General features: G+C 34.4%; 1 long non-coding RNA gene across 1 annotated transcript in view; it reads left to right on the top strand.

Annotated features, from left to right (window-relative positions):
* Positions 1–3465: 3465 nt before the first annotated feature.
* LOC125173209 (uncharacterized) overlaps positions 3466–14496 on the top strand; it is a 47843-nt gene continuing 36812 nt past the window's right edge. Inside the window, exon 1 of the long non-coding RNA XR_007154966.1 lies at positions 3466–3559. This is a non-coding gene — a long non-coding RNA (uncharacterized LOC125173209). The remainder of the gene's footprint in view (positions 3560–14496) is intronic.

Raw genomic sequence — 14496 nt, 5'->3', positions numbered from 1 at the left:
GAAAAAAGCAAATGGACCTTTATTTTAGAAATGAGACAAAGAATCAGTAGCAGGAACAGTGAGCCAAATAAGTACATTAATATTTTAACACTGGGCAAGCTTAAAGCCCTATTTAAATGGCATCTTTTTGTAGAAATGCAGTGGTGGAATTTCCCCCAAAAGCTTAATACTGTCTTTATAATGAATTTTTAAGGACATTTTCCAACTCTTAATACTGTGAGAAAACAACATCTAAGGTCACCTTATGAGGGTGAGGGAATATACTTACTGGGTACAACAAATTGGATTTTATATATACTATCTGAGAGGATAATACTATAGTTCTTAAACAGTATCTCTCCTATAAATGTATTATTAAAATTGTTAATCCTGTTTCTAGTTAAGCCCTATATTGATATAATGATGGTTTTAAATTAATAAAGTTTCTCCCATTAAAATAACTGAATATTTTTAATATGTGAATTTGAAGAAATTTAACTATTTTTTTTTTTTTAATTTTTTTTTTTAACGTTTATTTATTTTTTTTGGGACAGAGAGAGACAGAGCATGAACGGGGGAGGGGCAGAGAGAGGGAGACACAGAATCGGAAGCAGGCTCCAGGCTCTGAGCCATCAGCCCAGAGCCTGACGCGGGGCTCGAACTCACGGACCGTGAGATCGTGACCTGAGCTGAAGTCGGACGCTTAACCAACTGAGCCACCCAGGTGCCCCAAGAAATTTAACTATTTTTTAAAATGGACAGGTTTCCCATATTTTCCCATGAATAAGTCTTTTTTTTTTTTTTTTTTTAGATTCAGTGGCTATAAAAGAGGATTTAGAGAGATAACACACATTTGTTGTTATATTATCCATTTTTACCATAAATCATCTGTTCTGCCAACCTTTTTTTTTTTTTTAATATTTATTTATGTATTTTGAGAGACAGAGTGAGCAGGGGAAGTTCAGAGAGTAAAGGAGAGAGAGAGTCCCAAACAGGTTCCACGCTGTCAGCTCAGAGCCTGATGTGGGGCTTCAACTCATGAACTGTGAGATCATGACCTGAGCCGAAATCCAGAGTCAGATGCTTAACCAACTGACGTATCCAGCACCCCCGCTAACTTTTTTCTTATGGCAAAAAGTCTAAGCTGTGCTGTAGGTATTCTAAATACATTTGGTCTAAATACATTCAGTATTTCTTCAGAATTGTTATTTATTTAATTCAATACATATTCATTGAACACAAATGCCTTCTTGGATGTTGTGTTGGCTTCTAGAGGGAATTCAAAATAAGTACATGTTTTGCTCTTAATTTAACAGGTCAACAGTTAATGTTAGGAAAGTCCATAAAGCAAGTGCATAGTACATAAAGCATGTGAATGAGAAGGGGAACTCGGAAAAGGAGAAGCCTAATATGGTGTACATTTTTCAAAGAAAAAGAGGAAGTAGGATCTTCAAGCCTCATTGATGGTAATCGTAGACAATACAGTTTACCATTTGTGAATAGAATCAGGTTAATCATTTACAGCATATTGAGAAACAGCTTGGAATTCTGCAACACTTGACCATGATGAAATGTAAACCAAGCAAGCATCCATTTCTACCTAGCCTTCTTTTCATCATCCATCTGCACAGACCTTGCTGCATTTGACACAAAGCAGACATTCTGGTCTTTGACTCATTTTTAGTTTTCCATCACATTCAGCATAGCCATCTATCCCCACTCACTCTCCTGCAACAGCCAAACACAACCACGTATATCATGCCTGTGCCTTCTCAGTGGGACGTATGAGGTTGACTACCCTTTCTCTTCTTGGTCTGCACATCTGTTCGCTAGACCACTTCCAAAGGTTTTACAAGTGTATTTGAGTTTCTTTAGACATTCTACCTCCTGTGATATAATTCTATATAATTTCTCCAACTTTTCAATAAATTTATGTCATAAATTTAACTTTCTATGTCCATTAAGACTTAAGACATTCAACTATCTGATTCCCTGGCTACCTTGTTGGATTCCTTATTCTCTCTCCCAATCTCCCCCATGAGATTTGCCACCCATCTTTGAACAATTGAGAACATTTATCGACACAATACATTTGAATTTTAGTCTGGAATAATGCCCCAATATGTATTTGCATGTGAGGTGGGGAAGACAGAACAATTTGTTGAGGAGAGAGCTATGGAAAAAAGGAGAGGAGAGCTTCAACATGATATTCAGTAATTTCTGTTGGTACCCCTAGTTACCCAGATAGGTTCTATTCGAATCTCTCTATCATCTTGAATTGTGGGGTAATCAGGTGACATTTGCTTTATTTTCAAATCTTTATTGTAGAACTCTTCAACCAAATGTGTGTTTGCACACATTCACATAAACACTCTCCTAAAGAAAAACGCTAATTCTCAAAAATACTGCAGGCTACACTCTGAAGGAGAAACAAATGTTTTCTGTCTCTTAGTTTGCTAGGCATTTATCCTTCACAGAAAAGTTATTATTTTTATGCAGAACACTTACAAATTAGTTCTCTTTGATCTTCTCTTTTCTAATTAGGCTATTTATATTTGAGCTAGGGATGGATGAGATCTTTGCTTACATTTACAAGAATATCCAATTTTATATTTCAGTACTTTTTCCATTTAAGGTCCTCAATTTAGGACTTTTTTTTTCTGAAAATTTATCTTATGTTCTTTTGAATGAAGCTTTTTCTGATTATGCTGGAAAAGACATCCATGGTTTAATTGCCTATCAGGTATTCATTTGTTCCTCACTTTCTCTCTTGCTGAAAGAAACACTGTTTCCTTTATAGTTACCATGTGGAAATCTGCAAGTGATGCATCTTGATGGAGTTCCCCAACTCCCCCAACTTTTATTTTAGTTAGAGGCGGTTCTGACCAGTGAGATAAAAACAAAAGTCTATTGTAATTATTTTGGGAAACTCTTGATTTCCCAATAAATGGAACATATATGATTGATGCCCTTCAAATTCTGGTGTGTCCAGTCAGCAAAATGATTTCCAGAAAAACCTGTTGATTACCCTACAGTGAGAGAGAATACTTCTTTCAGAGATTCCCAGCAGTGTTTTTGAAAGGGGAGGTTAGAAGAAGATATTTTTAGGGTTTTAGGATCTGAAATGGCAAGGCATATGACATGATAGTTCTGCATTGATGACCATTGTGAGGTGAGAGTCTTGAAGTAAGCATTGATAAGCAAGATTCAGTCTCCAAAGGTTATCTTATCAAGGAACAAGTATTTCCTGAAACAAATAGTTAACTTAGTTTTGCCTAATCTCAGTATTATTTAGCACAGAAATGTGAATATATGCTTCATCTTAGAATTGGCTAGCACAAATAAAGGAAAGCATATTTATTCTCAGGATTGTTTAGTATAAGGATAGGAATGCATGTCAACTGAGTTCCCACTACCTTTATGATGTCATATCTGCAACTGCATCAGAATGATGTGATACACAAGGGAAGGGCCACGAGAATCTTAGAGACAACTAATCAAAAATATTCTGCCACTGAACGAATTACACTTCTATATCTGGAGTTCTTATGTGAGAAAGAGAAAGCCTAACTTATTTAAGGTACTAATTAGGGTTTTCTATTACTTGTAATTGAGTATATTCCTCATACTATAAGTAAGACCAAGCATATGACTTTTTTTTAATATTGAGAATGCTGTTTATTGTTATTTTAAGTGACCTTTTAAAAAGAAATCATTTTTTCAGCCACATCTTGAATATTTCCATGATAAATATGTAGAAAGGCTTAAAAATCTCAAATGTAATCTCTTCATTAGTTAGACTCTTCATGAGGTAGTCACACCAATATGAATTTAATGTTTCTGTGTTGGAAAAAAAAAGTGGATTCCTTGAATCAGTCCATTTCAGAAGTGTTGAAATAAATTCAGAAAGATAGGTGTTTTTTAATTTTTTAATGTTTATTTTTGAGAGGTGGGGAGGGTCAGAGAGAGAGAGAGAGAGAGAGAAAGAGAGGGAGACACAGAATCTGAAACAGGCTCCAGTGTCTGAGCTGTCAGTACAGAGCCCAATGTGGGGCTTGAACCTGTAAACTGCAAGATCATGCCAAGTTTTACACTTAACCGACTGAGCCACCAGGTGTCCTGATAGGGTTTATTTTAAGGTTAAGGTTTATTTACATACTACCTATATTTCTGCTTTCACATCCTCACATTTGGTCAATCAAATTTAATATTTTATGTTAAATAAGCATTTGGTTCTATAGGTAAATTTGCCAAGGACTCTAGGGAATATAATATTATTATGTTTAAGAATAAAATTCTCCTCCAAGGAAGAAACTATATATTTTTTGTAGTTGTATCCCCATAAACTAGCATTGAGATCAGTACATTGTAGAATTTTAACAAATACATAAACATGAATAGGTAAAGGAGGAAAAGGAAAACCAAATCTCATATTCATCCCCTACCTTTACTTGTCTTCAGCCTGAAGGAGTTGTCATAATGGGTCATTAGTGGCCCTTCATTCCTACAGAGCTAATCCACCATGGTGGTACAGGTTTTGGTTAGAGGCTGTTTCCCTATGTAAGTAAATGTTTCCCATTCTTCCTTAAGAGTCCTGGCCCTCTGAGTCTCTTGTGTTATCACAGACTCAAGCCCAGGGCCAGCTGCATGGGTCTGTAACCAGTGCAGTCTGCACTGGGTTCTGTACTCAGAAGGGGACGTTGTGCTTGTGTTTAATATTTTATGGTCATTGTCTTGATAGTCTTAAAAAATTCATCTTTGAATTTGGGTTTTGTAAATGAAGTCTGATTGGACAATGTAGCATAGGTCAGGGTAGTTCATATGTAGTTTTGGACCACCACTGTCTGGTGGAGCCTCAGTTCATAGGTAGTTTTGCACTACCACTATCTCCATACTTTTCTGGTATAAGTTCTTGGCCACCTGCTCCCCAACTCTTTAGAGAGGAGAGCAAGGCTTCCCTGAAGAAGAAATTCTGTCTGTGCACAGCAATCTCATCCTGTACTCCAAATTCCCAGCCTGTCCTTCCTGGTGGCCTGCCCTGCAGATTTCAGACTTGCCTTGCCAGTTCCCACAATCTTGTAATATATCTCTCTTAGTATATAGTTCCTACTAATTCTCTTTCTCTGTTTGAAGTCTAAGTGACACAGCACATTAAAGTCTACAGTGTAAGTGCTATGGCCAGAATCAGATCAATGAAAGGGAAAATTCAGCTAAAGAATTCATTTTAGAGCAATATTAACCTTGAACATTTATCATTTGTTTTAAAAATTAAAAATGGCTTTTAGCTTTAAAAAAACCTAATTATTTATTGACTTTATTTTCTCTACCAACAGAATCTGTGCTTTAATTTCTTAAGTTAAATTAATGCATCGGGGTGTGATGCCAGGGTAGCTCAGTCAGTTAAGTGTCTGACTTTGGCTCAGGTCATGATCTCCCAGTTTTTGAGTTTGAGCCCTGCATCAGGCTCTGTGCTGACAGCTAAGAGCCTGGATGGAACCTGCTTCAAATTCTGTCTCCCTCTCTCTCTGCTCCTCCCCTGCTCATTCTCATTCTCTCTCTCTCTCTCTCTCTCTCTCTCTCTCTCTCTCTCTCTCAAAAATAGATAAACATTAAAAGAAGAGAAAAAAAAGAAAAAAATTAATGCATCAGGTGAGAAAATTGTGAAAATTCTCACTTACCAGAGGCCTCCTATTTTGCCAGTCACAGTATTTTGTATTGTCTCCACCTCCAGAAAAAGTGTGCTTTAAAAATATTATTTCTTAGAATAGATTACTATGTGTGTAATTTCTAACTTTGTAAGTTGGAAGTCTTGTATATTAGAAGTCAAGATGTAAAAATTCATCTACCTAAATCACCTAAGATTAAGAAAAACAGTGGTTTAGTAAAAATGATAAATATGTTAGAAAAATATCCAAATCGGAAAAATAATCTCTGGTAATAAATAGGATTAACTAATGTACAGAGAAGAAAAGGCAGGTGGCTTGAATATCACAGGAGAGTAATCCCACTTTAGGCAGATGCTGAAATTTGAAACTGAGTGTTTTAGCTTCTGGTATTTATATTATAGTCACACACACTTGAGTAAATAAAACCTACTTGAGTAAATAAAGCCTTCAGATAAGCCTTTCCAAGATCACACAATCAAAATCAGTCGTGAATTTCTGTAGTCAACTATATTTATCTATGCGAAGATACTGAAGTTTAGAAACTCATCTACAAGAGCAGCCATTTATTTCCAAGTATCAAGAGGCAGTCTAGGCTTTCTTCCTCCACCCATTTCCATCTCCCTTCTCTTCTCAAAGTCAAAAAGGTTAGAGGGAACAATTGGAGATAATGAAAAATGTCAACATTTGTTTTCAAATGCTTCATGATAAACATATCTTTTAGTGAGAAGAATTAATACATTTTAATTATGACTGTAAATGTGTACCTTAGTCCACAAATTCAAATCCTTTAAGGAAACTTGCTGGTAAACTAAATTAGTGAAGCAAATGAGACAGAGGACTAATGGCAAGTAGAACTTGCAATTTATGCATGCATATGCATTTAATTCTGATTATTCTGCTTAGGATTCATTGTACTTACTGAGTCTGAAGAGTCTGTTATTCAAAATTTCTGAAAAATTCTAATTTATTATAATTTCAAATATGGCCTGTCTCTAATCTTATTCTCTACTTCTGGAATGCTGATTAGACATATGTGATACTTCTTCATTTCATCTTATGTTTGTTTTTTTTTTTAATCTTTTTACCTTAGATTTTATATTTTCATCTCTTTCTGAGTGAGGCTTTGTGGTTTATTTCTTCACTGCTTCCTTTCATTTTCTTAATTCTCCCTTTAGCTTTGTCTTATCAGCAGTTTAATTATCAGTTTGATTTTCATATTTTAACAATTATGTTTTCTTGTCAGAAATTCTAATTTGTTTCTCTTTATACTTTTCTGGTTCTTTGTAATACTGTAATTCTTACTTTTCTGGCCTGCTATTTCTCTTGAACCTCATCTTCTATTACTGCCACTGTGGTGTTTCTCTGACTCAGTTTTACTTGGCTTTATGGGTCTTCCTCATTGCTTTTACAGTATTTCAGGGCCTTTGCATTTTTGACTCCCTGTGTCTTCCTCCAGATATCTGTCTGACTTGCTCCCTTATTCCTTTCACATTCAAATATACTTTTCTCAGTGAAGCCTTTCCTGATCTTTAAGGTAAAGTTGAAATCACACCCTTATTTGGGCTCTTGATCTATCTTCCTTATCTTCTTTTAATTTATAGCACATTTCACTATGAAACATATTACTTATTTTGCTTTTTCAGTCTCTCACAATTAAAATATAAATTCCACAAAGATAGTGATAGGGCTAGTTATGGTGATGGTGGTTAAATTTCATATTCCCGGTAACTAGAAAAACACCTGACATAATTGGTCTTCAGTAAATGTTAGTTAAGTGAAATAAATATGTTTTGTTGAGTGAATATCCCTTTTATTTCTTGTTTAATCCTTTAAACATAATTTAAAATCTAGTCTGACAATTATATGAAATTTTTGAAAGTCTAACTAACATTGCTATGTGTGTTTTAAGCTGATTATATTTGGTAGATTGTAACTATGTTTTGTGGGATTTTTGGTGGTCTTGTGATTGATTTTTCAATTATAATTAAATTTGAAAAGCTGTATTTACTGGGGCTAAAGCATTTTCTCTAAAGGAATCTTTCAAGACCTGAGTTGAGGATCTCTTCAGAGGGGTTTTGCTATTGATTCAAAAGTGTCATCCACCTGTGATCACTTGTTATGCTAATTTCTTAGCTTTCTTAGGTAATTACTTCAGTTTAATTCCAGGCCTAGACTCAGGGAAGTTATTAAGTGTGGTTTGCAATTCTCAGGTCACTTTTTCTTTTTCCTTGAAATTTTTGGGAGAAACAGACAAGTATCCTGTCTCCGTCTCTGTAATCTTTGCCACTGGAAAGACAGATCCTACTCCACTCTTTGATGTCCAAGGGTCACCTTTTGGTAGGGGTCATTTTTTCTTTTTTGTATCTTGCATATCCAAGGTTTTATCTTTTATCTATATGTATTAGATAAGTTTTTGTAGATGCATTATTCAGCATTTAATTGATTTTTTGTGGAGAAATTTTAATTGTCTAGTCAACCATATTGTCAGAAATAGCTGTCTGAAAATTCTATCTATATTAGTTTCCTGGGGCAGCCATTATAGAGTACCACAGACTGTGTGGCTTAAGACATCAGAAATACATCCTCTCATAGCTCTACAGGATAAAAATCCAAAATCAATGTGTTGGTAGGTTCATGCACCTTACAAAGCCTCTAGGGGAATGATTCTTACTTGCCTTTTCCAGCTTCTGGTAGCTTCATGAGTTCCTTGGCTTCAAGCTGTTTAATTCCAATCTCTATCTCCGTCTTCATATGGTCTTCTTCTCCCTGTGTTTCTCCATCTCTTCACATGGTATTCTTTTTATAAGGGCACTAGTCATATTTGGTTAGGGGTCTACCCTACTCAAGTATAACATCTTAACTAATTACATCTGCAACAGCCTTATTTTCCAAATAAGGTCACATTCTGAGGTACTGAGGGTTAAGACTTCAGCCAATTTGGAGTGGACACAATGACACCCACAACACTATCTAAAGGAAGAAGCTGCTATTTAGTTCCCACCTATCATTTTCACATTATTATATGTGCCTGGTATTGTCATACTTCCTGTTTTTAAAGAGAATCCAGATATTAAGCTTTATATTTCAAATATTCGGATTTTAACTGTTGGCTACCAAAACTTAAAAAAAAAATCGTTGCCACAGTAATAATTTCTTGGCCAATCAAAACACAACTGCTGGCTAGGTTTGGTTTGTTGGCTACTGATTTTCAACCTCTGCAGTAATGTGAAATGTAATTGATCATTTATCTAGTGGTAACTATGAATTAAACTAGAAAATGTTTAATGTATGAAAGGGCTTCAAGTACCCAGAAGCTGTTCAGAATAGACAACATATGTGTCACAAGGTCTGAAATTAAAATATATGTTCCTTTACTCATAAAATAGTTCCTTGAGCCATGATTTGGAATTTATTCATAATTATTTTATACATGCATCTGGGAAATTAGCCAGATTTTCCTGCTCAGAGTAGACTTAAATTAGATTCAGTTTCTGAGAAATTTGAGGGTTGTTGCTAGAGGAAAGTGTGAGGATAAAAATGAGAAGTGACAACACTGATAGGAAGAGACAGAATAAAAAGATTTTCCAAAGCAGATACAAGAATTCTAAAAATCATAGCAGTCTGGCATCATTTGGTACAGTTTGGAAACCTGGAAGGCATCACTATTATAACTTGCTGCAATAACTCATGTTCTAAACATCCACCTTAAACATTAAAAGAAGTTTTAGTTGTAATTTATTGAAATGAGCATGGCAGAAAAAAAGAATATGTTACTATGTTTAAAAAGATTTCCAACACTCAGGGGAAATATTTAATCAGTATGCACCAGGACAGCTGAACCAGTTGCTAAAAATACTGAATTTCTAACATACTGGTTTTTAATTTTTTTTTTAATTTATTTTTGAAAGAGAGAGAGAGAAAGACACTGCAAGCTGGGGAGGGACTGAGAGAGAGGGAAACACAGAGTCCGAAGCAGGCTCCAAGCTCTGAGCTATCAGCACAGAGCCAGACATGGGGCTTGACCTCGCAAACATGATATCATGACCTGGGCTAAAGTCAGATGCTTAACCAACTGAGCCACCCAGGCACCACTAACATAGTGGTTTTTACGTAGCTGCTACCCTGACCTCCCTCCCACAGGTGAAGCCAGACTGCACCACAATTCAGTAACTAACTGTAGAAATGATGGCTGGTGGAACTGGAGGCTGAAGTACTATCTTTGGGAACTATCCATTCTAGTTCCCATACTATTGCTAAATATGTTGTATATTATTCGTGCTGCTGCAAATATTTACCAAAGGAAATTTCTTCATCTTAATCTACAATATATATGACATTTGGAAAGACAATCAGAGATTAAATCAATACCTGAACAAGTAGCAAATTCTCTGAGCAGAGGACATGGTCACTAAGGAAATGGCTGGCTGCCTCACTTGACACCACTAAGTATTCATAATAAGTAATTTTTTGCTCTTGATTGATTTCAAATTATAGAATCAAGTTTCTGACTATAAATTAATAACTTCACTGTTTTACCTACAAAGAGAATGAACTATCCAAAAGATAGAATGCCTTAGTAGCCTTGGAAATTATATTTCAATTGTAAATTAATAAATTAACTTTCCAATTTTATATATCCTCTGAACTTAGTTCATTTGATTAGGTCTTGAGTATTTCTTAGTAACATGAGAAGGACAAGGATTTGGCAAATCAGTGTTCCAAAGTGGGGATAAATTCACCAAGTTAGTAAGATCCCATGAGGACCTTGGAAGTTAGCCATCTTGTCATCCTACAAAACATCCCTCTGATATATTGCAAAGATTTAATCGTATTCCTATTCGAATAGGTTCCTATTGGAACCTCCTGTTGGAAACTTCACATGATGAATTTGTATATTGGAAAGAACTTCATAAAGTAGTTTATCTTTAAGGATTATCTAAACTAAATTCAGTGATTAAAAATTTGATTAAAAATTTATTGTCAAATAATCACAAATACTGATTTCATTGCATCGATAGTTTTTTAATGTTAGATTTCTTAGAAATTCAAACAAAATCTCAAAATGCACCCTAAATCATATTCATATGTTATGGATAATTTAGACAAGAGAGATTAATTTATATGCATGTATAAATATTAATATATAATAATTAGATACATTATTTATTAAAATAATAAATAAACAATGATATACCTACATGTTCATAAATATAAAATAAATATATAATAAATAGATGTATTTAATCTACCCATTAGAAAAATGTTTAATTTGTAGCTCTTCAGCTAATAGACAAGTATATAAAGTTCCAATGTGTAGAAGTAAGCATTAGATTGAAATAATACTTGAGTTTTATTTTTTTCTTTTCCACTAATTCAATTGAACATCAGACAAGACCCTTTATCCCTTTGGAATGCTGTCTTTTCATCTGTAATATAAATCTTTCTATTTGTAACTGTGGTCCATTTCATCTCTAACATTTTTGAATCCTGTGAGACCATCTAGTCTATATTTTTCCTTTAACAGATGAAAAAAAAAACAAACTGAGAGAGAAAATGACTTGCTTAGGGTCACGCAGCTAGTTATTGTCCAAACTGGAAATAAAATCAGGTTTCATGCTTCTGTTACATAACAAAACTCAGTCAAGTAAATCTGAAGATATAATTGGCTTTATTAAATGATTCATGAATTGGGCAGTGCCCCATCTAGCAAGTAGAGAGGCAGTCCAAAGAGTTATACAAAATGGAAGATTTTAATCATTAGCACTGATTAAAAAATTTCTGACTGACCAGTTGAGACTACATTTCTGAGAGAAATTGAAACTGTATAAAACTGCAGTTAGATTATATATTAAGCACCAGTTTGGAGACTCTGTGTAAGTGACCCCATTTTGGACCTGTTTTGTTTTGTTTTGTTTTGTTTTGCTTTTTAACAACTCTTAGTGCAGTCCACTGTTCTACTATAGCTGATGTTACCACAGATTATATGAATGTTTGTAATCCTTGGAAGAATACTTCTCAACTATCAACAAAGAAATAAAAAACTAGTGATTCCAAGAAGAATGTAATGTTCTTACTTGAGTGTGTCCTCACCTTGAGGAATATATTTCTAGAGTTAAGTCAACTAATTATGCATTATTGCACATTATATAAGAACATTATACAAGTCAGTTAGAACTGACAATAAAATAACTTCCAAGCAAGATCATCTGAATTGCTTTTATTTCTCTTTTAAAAGCACTAAAGCAAAATCACATTCCAGTTCAAATGTTCTGTAAGTCTCCCCAGCCTATCATGCTTTCCCCACAGTATTAACAGTCTCTTCCTAGGTTTTAGCAAAGGAACATTTCTGTTTGTTTCTTTAATTCCTGAGAGGTCACTGAAATTTCAAATGCCATGATTTTTCAGGTAAGAGAATTAAGAAAATGCACTTTAAGAATGCCTTAAGTACAGAACTAGGGCTTCAATTTTTATTTAGAAGGGCATACCTTATTTAAAAGAATTAATAATGCTAATAGCAAATTAGTTTACATAAGTATCCTATTCTCAACAGAAAAATTAAAGATGCAAGAAAAAATCTTTAGCCTCTTCACTCATCTTTTTGAGGTATAATTATTTTAATTCCATAGCCAGCTGACCACTCACTAATTGTTTCAATGAAGATTTGTATCAGATTGCATTGCCTTTATCTCTGATTTACTCAATAAATGTTTGTCTCCATCTCTGTGAAGCTTTCTCACTTCTGCAGAGTAACAGAGGCAAAGAAGGGAATTCCTTTACTCTAAACCTAAAGAATAAACATTGTAAACTTGTTCCTTCTTTAATATGACTAAATGATGGGTATGTTTTACTGTCTAAAAATCGAAGCACATTTTATTTATTTCAAGAATGGTCCTTATCAAAATTTGGAGTCAGTCAGTGTTGAGTCCATTACATGTTATTTCTCAATTAGCTTCCTTTAAAAAAAATTCCTCTAACAAGCTTAATTATTTTTTTTATTTTTCTCATGTAACAGAAAATATGAAGTATATCTTGTATTAGCTAATACAACCTCTTAATTTCAGATTAATCAAATTGGAATCAAACTCCATAACAGTGCTGCAGAATGTCCAAACTTTGGGTTATTTGGGGGGTTTTGGTGGAGAGAGGGGGTAATGGAAGAAAAATGTGGTATACTCAAGAGTATTTTATATTTCATAAGTGCCCATTGTTTTAACATAGTGTCGTGTGTCCTTGGATATTCCTTCTGTGATTTTTTTTTCTTTTTATGCAGATGCGTAACTAGGGATACAAGAAACCATGGCAACACTGTGTTACTGAAAGAAAATAAGTTGAAAGTAGTAATCCCTTGTTCTCTAAGATAAACCAGTCTGTGGTGGGATGTTAAGTTGGGCCTTTCCCTCTACCATATATCAGTATCCCCATGATAGTGGTTTTTGTTGAATATCTACCTCAGATATATTCACAAAATTGGGAAAGTTTTAGAAGTTGTTTACCGAGGCCCATCAGATCTCAAATCACAGAGATAAATTAGAATTCATATGATTTATATAGTGAAGAAGGTACTAAAACATCAGAGATGATTATTATTTGTAAAATCTCATGTAAATACAGGATCAAGTTGTAAAAACAATTTTGCAAGAAAAATGTAACCAATTTCCCCAAAGGGCAAAAATATCACCATTCTTTTTGGAAGCTGTCACAATGTCCTCCTTTATGAAAATTGCTTTTCTATTAGAGGACAGTTACTACAGTGTGTTGGAATAAGAAAAAAAAAAATAAATGGTAAAAAAAAAAAAATAGAGGTGAAGCATACCTACTTTTGTATTTGTCCTCTCCTGATTCTTAATTACTGATGAGCTGTGTGGAAAGGGTAGTCCTAGGCAACATTTCAAACTGAAGCTTGTCTTCATCTCCTCTCTTACATTCTCCTTCTCTGCCTTTTTTGTTTTTATACTCTACTGCATCTGTGGCCAAAACAGCAATAATTCTACATTTCTTTCAAGTCAGGAGGGCAGGTGTCAACAATTGATTATAAAATTTATTAGCTGTATTAGCTTGTATGGCAGTCCAGTGAAATTAAATTAAAATATATGCCTGTCACATTAAGGAAGTGTGAGGACTAATAACGTATGAGCACTTGAGGTGCTTTTCCATCTGGCCTTTACTCATAACACTCACTACCTGTATGGTGGTACTTACCTCATGCTACATGTCCCAGAAGCACTCCCAATTTTTAAACTTTGTCTCTATTCTAATACCATTCCTGTGAGACTATGAGAAAAGTCTCAAACTCTGACCCAGTAAGTCATTAATCAGTGCAAAATCTGATCATGTGTTGTTCCCTTGTTTTTATCTCCTACAGATAAATTGTTACAGATGTCCCAGGGTACTGGTCTATTTTCCTATGATGTCTATTTGCCATAAGATCATTTGTTTAAGATAATAATTTAATGTTCACCCCTCTCTTACCTACAGACAGTGCTTCTCAATAATTTCCAAATTACCATCATGTCAATGTCATAAGTTTTTTTTTTTCTGTTTTAAGTTACTAACATGCCGACCCTACCCAGTTCTACTGAATAAACAGCAATATGAGACTACTCTACAGTCTGTATTTCTAACAGGGTCTCTAATGAATGTGTGAGAGATCTAGAGCATTCTATATTTTGGGTAATGAAACTGCCTTGAAGTCTCACATCATGGTTTGACACTGAATTGTATGACCTTGGGCACGTGAACAAACCTCTCTGAAATTCAATTATCATTGTTATTTTATATCCTAAAGGGAAAGTAATAATAACACTTACCTCATAGCATTGAGAGAATTAAGGGAAACAAACAAAATAAACAA

This window comes from Prionailurus viverrinus, chromosome C1 (genome assembly GCF_022837055.1).
Source record: "Prionailurus viverrinus isolate Anna chromosome C1, UM_Priviv_1.0, whole genome shotgun sequence".
NCBI classification, from domain to species: domain Eukaryota; kingdom Metazoa; phylum Chordata; class Mammalia; order Carnivora; family Felidae; genus Prionailurus; species Prionailurus viverrinus.
Note: the sequence above shows the minus strand (reverse complement) of the source record. Positions and strands in the feature narration are given on the sequence as shown.